Here is a 6,536-nt window from a genome sequence, read left to right as displayed (position 1 = left end):
AGAGAGATCTGAGTGACCGGGACCCTGGATTTCAGCACACGCTTAAGAGGTCACTTTCCTAAAGGTTGTTACAATGAGAAAGCTCAGAACAAGAGAGGAAATGGAAGATAGCTTTCGTCTTTCCCTCCCCTTTCTCACTGTGGAATATAATCAGTTTTATTTTCTTTGAGGACATTTTGGAGCTCTGAAACACTCTAGAAAATTGGAAAAACTGCTGCTACTTTAAAATACAGTAGTTGTATGCTTTTAAAAAATATATCTAAAAATCAAAATACTGATAATTTGTATCATAATTCGATTTCCCCCAAAGAATCATCCCACTTTCATTGTAAGTTATATATTAATGATATTGTCATAGTCCTGAGGCTAAATGAGATTTCTAGGTTTAAAACCCACCTATATTTTAAATACACATGATCATCAGTATGAATATAACACACACACACATCCTGCACTGGCTTAATATGACCAGTGGTACAGGCTGCCAAATATAAGTGAACCTTTTTATTAATAAAATTAAGAAAAAGTCCATGAACGGACCAAGTTAGTTATATGAATTGGAATTGCTTCCCAGGTATAAAAATGAGTATCATTCATACCAATTAAAATTAAAAAACTTACATTCATGAATACTTTGTCAATAATTCTGTAAATTTTAACATGGAAATTTTACAAATACCCACTGATGGTATGTAGAAAATGCCTTTACAGCTGTACCACAAATTTAGCTGTATCACAAGTGTTTGTCATTTTGTAAGTTTTAAGGTTTTCCCTAAGGAACTGTAATATGATGACAAGGTCTGCCGGATCAATACTTTTGCATTATTGTAGGCAAAGGCCCCTTGAGACCTGGTGTGAGTCATGCAGTGGGGCAGGCCTGCACATAACCACCAGCGAGCGGTTCAAGCGGGCCAGAACCAACAAGTTCCAGTCCGAGCCACCAGGCAGCAAGATGCAGGAATATAGCAATTACAGTCTTGTTCGTTGAAATGAATGGTAGCTCCTAAGGATGCACTTGAGACAGACTTGGCTTCTTGAGTCAGGGAGGCGCGGACACAGGCAGCGGGGAGACACTCATGTGCTGCCTCTAAGTTACCGGAGGTTGATCTGTTATAGTGTTTAGTGTTCACTGATACCCATAGTCTAAAGAGTAAGAATTTATCAGAAATACAACTTTATTAAATCAACAGTTCTTTGGTTTTCATTATAAAGGTAGGTATGGAGCATCAATTTATTCCTAAGAAATGTCATCATTAATAGAAGTTGATGAGAAGGTAGGGCATTTTGTTACAGAAGTGCTACTCAGTTCTTGGAATTTCACTGTAAGATTATTTTTATGGCTGGGGGTTTAGCTCAGCAGTATAAGTACCTGCCTGGCAAGCACAAGGTTCAGAGATCGATCCCTGTTACCAAAAATAACAACAAAAAGATTATTTTTATGCTGTTACCAGCAGGTAATGCAATCAGATCAGTTGTTTGTTGAAAACAGATTTAAAAAAAAAAAAAAAAAAACCCCAGCGTCAGTTTGTTCCTCCACAGTAATTTTAAATATTCACCTACTGGGAACGGAGTTTTTTCAAAAGCTTGCTAAGATCTAGAGCGGGCAGGAAGTGTGTGCACCCTTGTCTCGAAGTGGAAGGAGTCACTGTTAAAAGGATGAGACTTTGTATTGAAATTCTTGTCAAGCAAATTAGCTCCCGGTGCACATGAGGACAGATGAAAATGAGATTTTAATATATAGTGAAATTCTTCTAAAAATGCAGTTTATCAGAGGAAAGTACTGAAAATCCGCTAAGAGCAAGCAAGACAAAGAGAATACAAACAACTAGAATGAAAAAATGAGTTTTGTTGAAGTTTATTAGATATTGTGAAAAATACATTTCAAAGTGAGGCACGTTATTTTGCTTAATAAAAACACGCAGTCCTGTAACTGCTATGCTAAATCTTACCAATAGTGAAAATTCTAAAGGTAGTTTCCCCAGTAAGTTCCACTGGTGTGTCCATGTGAAATTAATATGGTAATAGCAATGCACCTATGCTCATGTATGTTTACATATAAGTGAAATAAATGCAAAAATGGTGCAAGGACAGAGGAAACTTAAGGTCATTACACTAGTATATGGTACTCATTTACTTGTGAAGTATGTACCGTCTGAGAATGGGGTTTAATTAGTTGGACAACCATTAAGTTCAAAAAGGAAGGAAAGTGGAATCGTGTAAAATGGCTCATTAAGCCTGGGCATCATGGAACATGCCTATAATCCCAGCACTGAGGAGGCTGAGGCAGGAAAATCACAGTGCTTTGAGGCCAGGCTAGGCTACATCAACAGTTGAAAGTCAGCCTGAACTATACCAAGAGCCTGTCAAAGAAAGAAAAGGCCCAATTAAATTGATAAAAAGAAAAATAACGGAAGACAAAAATAGAACAAGAGCTACATGTAAACAGTAGTAGTGTTGTACGTATTATCAGTAACAACTTTGAATGTCAGTGAGCTAAATGCACCAATTAAGAGTTTGTCAGAGTGGATTGAAAAACAAGACCCAGCTATTTATGTTTACAGGAAACCCACTTTCAGTGGAGGGAGACAAATACTCTGGCAACCAATTAAAGGAGGAGTTGCCTTATTATTTTCTGGGACAGCGGACTACAGACCCAGGATTTCCATCAGGTACTACATAACCATCCTAATCCAAAGGTATGTAAGAAAAGAGTATCATCACCTGAGGCAGAAACTAAGGAACTCAGGGAGCAGTAGATGAATCTAGTATTCTAGTTGGAGACTTCATTCCCCTACAGAAGTGGAGGCATCCTGCAGACGAAATCCTTGAGGACATTGATTGAATAGGCCTAACACATGCATACCTAAAGACAAAGCTTCATCTGATAATAGGACACATGTTCAAGGCCACACAGACATTCACCTTAGCCATGGGTTATTAAAATGTCTTAGAAGACTGAAATGTTAAAATCTTAAAGATACACATTTCTCAATAATCTGAAGAAAATATCACCAAAATTTTGAAAGTTATTTTTAAGTAAATGAAATAGATTGATTAAAATTAGTGGGGGTATAGTGAAAGCAAGTCACACAGTATTGTGTGTTTGTAGCACTGAGTGCACATCTGAATGGTACAAGTCTAGGAAAAGGAAATGAAACCCAAAACAAAAGAAACAGCAGAAGTCAAACTAAAAACTGATCTTTGAAAGCAAAGTTGAACCCTCTTGACAGCTAAGAGAAAATGACACAATTAGTGATACCCGAGAGGACATGGCTTCAGATCTTGTGGGAGTTTACAGGAGTAAAAACGGCAAATCATGAACAAATGTGTTCCCCCTGATGAAAGAAACCAAGTTCTTTGTGAACTAGACAGGCCTGTATCGTATTTTGAAAGCTGAACCAGTATTGACTTTTAAATATCAGTTCCCATGTGACTTCACATACAGATTCTAGCAAACATTTAAGAATCTGTTAGTTCTCTGGTCCTTTTGTGATGTTCCTAATTCAGTGAGGTCATCTTCACCCTAATATCAGAGTCATACAAATATCCCACATGACAACTACCTCAGAAGCATAGATGTAGAAAATTGTCAACTAAACATTAAATGGAATCCAAAAATACATGAAAATCTACACAGGACAGGTTTGTTGCAGGTATGTCAGGCTAGTTCAGTATTTGAAAATCACTATCACGTCAGGAGACTAAAGAACAGTAGAGCCCACATACCAATACATGTAGGAGAGGGTTTTTTAGCAATGGGGGGAACTTTCTCAGCTTAAATTTCTCAGTTATCTACAAAAAATGAGGACAACCAGCCTACAGCTAAATATTTACTAATGAGCAATTAGCTTTTCCACCAAGATCAACAGCAAGGTGAAAGACACTCTTCACACTGTCCCTTTGCAACATCACCACAGAAGTCACAGCTAATGCAGTGATGTGGGATTTAGCTCAGCGGTGTAAGTGCCTGTCTTGCAAGTGCTTGGTCATGAGTTTGATCCCCACTACCAATTAAAAGAAAAAAGGAGATACACTGATTGGAAGAAGTAAAGTGATTAGCTGATGATACTCATTAAATTAGAGAAAGGTGATAGGATACATTGTTAATATGCAGAAGCAAATTTCTTCCCCTGACAGCAGTGAACAACTGGGACTTGAAACTTAAACCAGTATCATCAATATTAACAACTCCAAAATGAAACATAGATGTACGTGGAAAAGTATAAAACTGATAAATCAAAGAAAGAGCATAACAAATGGTGAATCCATGTCCCCAGGTAAACAGAAAATTTCACAGTGGCAAGTGAGAGTTCTTCCCAGCTTGATAAATACAATTCTCCTTAAAATCCTAGAAGACTTTGTGGACACTGAAAAATAAAGTTCATAGAAGAGGGAAACTACCCAGAACAGCGAACAATTCTGAAAAAAACACTCCTGAAGCCCACTGCCATCCATCCGTTACTCACTAGGCAGCTACTACAGTCAAGACTGTTAACTAGCAAAAGAGTAGACCGTGCAACAAAAATCCCAGAAATTGACCCACGTCAACAATCTCTGACAACAAAGACAATACAATGGAGCAAAGATGGTCTTTCAGCAAATGGTGCTGGACCCACAGGGAACTGGCATGAAAAACACAAATCTAGCATAGTCTACACACTTTAAAAAATTAACTCAAAATGATCACAGACCTAAGTAATAGGCAAGTTGTAAAACTCCTTGAGCAAAACAAGAAAATCTGCATGCCCCTGAATTGGATAATTACTTCCTAAAATGTAACACCAAATATACCATTTATGAGAACAGGTAAGCTGGACAGTCTAGAGAAAAGGCAAAATCAAAAGTTAAATGCAAAAAGAAGTACTAAAGCATGTTATCCGGAGTATACAGAAAAAATTCAAAACTCAACAAGTGATCCGATTTCAAATGGGCAAAGGCCTTCACAGACACATCAGCAATCATGTACATATGGCAAACACGTAAGAAAATACCTACATCGTGTCACCAAGGAAATGCAAATTAAATCAGTGAGATCCAAACATGTTTCTATTAGAATGGCTCAGATCTAGAACACTGAACAGTGCAGCGAGGTTGTAGTGAAATGGCTTCTCTCGTTGGTGTTCAAGGGAAATGGTGCGGACTTTTTGAAAGCCTGGCAGTTTCTTACAAATACACTCGACCACTCATCTAGCAACTGTCTTACGATTACCCAGAGAGGGTGCAGACAGCCCATGCGGAAGCCTGCGCATGCGCGTTTCCAGCAGTTTCCTCGGCTGTCCACGTGACGGTGAGTGGACAGATGGTCTGTTCAGGCAAGGCAGGAGTCATCATCTAAAATGGAATGAGCCATGCAGACAGGAAATTGGGTGTTTATCAGCAATGAAGCCAGCCAGTCTGAAAAGGCTGCCTACTGTGTGATCCAGTCACATACGGGCATTGTGACACAGGTGACAGGAGGAAGGCCAAAGGCCAGGAGTTGCTGCCAAGCCAGCAGGAGGAAGGGTGCACGCGCGGCGCAGGACTCGGGCAGCGAAAGCGTTCTGTATGTTAGGGAGACAGACGTCCTCATATACCACCAACAGGGACTTGTATGGAAACTTCAGACTCTTGGATGAGAACAATTCATCAAAGTACACTCGTAAATTGACATGAGGGACGTTAAAAAGAGAAACATAAATCCGGGAAATAATTCAATCTGGCTGCAATCCTGAATTACTCAAAGTGTTTTGGGGCAGGAAGGAGGGAGAGTAAAGCATGCCGACCCCGGGATTCCCGATCCCAGGTGACCTCTCATCCGTCTCTCCTGTAGTGACAGGAATACTGTTTAAGCGGAATGACACCTGATCTTTGGGACTGGCTCTTAACTAGTATTCCACGGCATACATGCGCCGGTATCAAACCCCTCTCCCCCAAGGCCACGTGGGTTATTTCTAATTCTGGCTCCTACAGATAAAGTCATGAACATTTAGGTGTAAAACTCAGGTCACTTTACAATTTTTTAAATTCTCAGGACTCAGGATCACGGCAACAGAATTACTGAGTAAAATGGACGGAAGCTTGCTCACCAGTAATCTGAGTTTTGGTACTGGAGACTGACACGAGGACCTCTGTACAAAGCTCCATCGGGCCCTCGGGTTCCCAGCCAGGGGATCTCACCAAACCGCTATGCTGACAGGACTGGGCTCGAAGTCCTCAGACGCTGCATCAGGTAGCTCGGGCCATCACTGTCCCCTCCACAGGCACGTGTGGGGGGCTTCCTCTTCAGAGGCACCCCTGACCTGGGCGCTGGAGGAAACATTCGGAGCCAACACCATGTGGGAGATCTTTATGCTCCCCACACCCGGCTGCCCACGTAGGGGCCCACACTTGCGTCCACAATCCAAGGTGCTCTGAGGGTCAGGTGCTGATGCAAAACACCCAGCCCCGTCCAGAGCCAGGTTCCCGTTCACAAAGGAAAGGGAGCTAAATGCTCCCTTTTTATTATTACTTATTAGAGCCCAGGAACTCTACACTGGAGAAGAACACACACCGTGCAC

This window comes from Cavia porcellus, unplaced genomic scaffold (assembly GCF_034190915.1).
Source record: "Cavia porcellus strain 051 isolate PalLab524CR breed Dunkin Hartley unplaced genomic scaffold, mCavPor4.1 scaffold_24, whole genome shotgun sequence".
NCBI classification, from domain to species: domain Eukaryota; kingdom Metazoa; phylum Chordata; class Mammalia; order Rodentia; family Caviidae; genus Cavia; species Cavia porcellus.
This window is presented reverse-complemented; position numbering follows the sequence as displayed.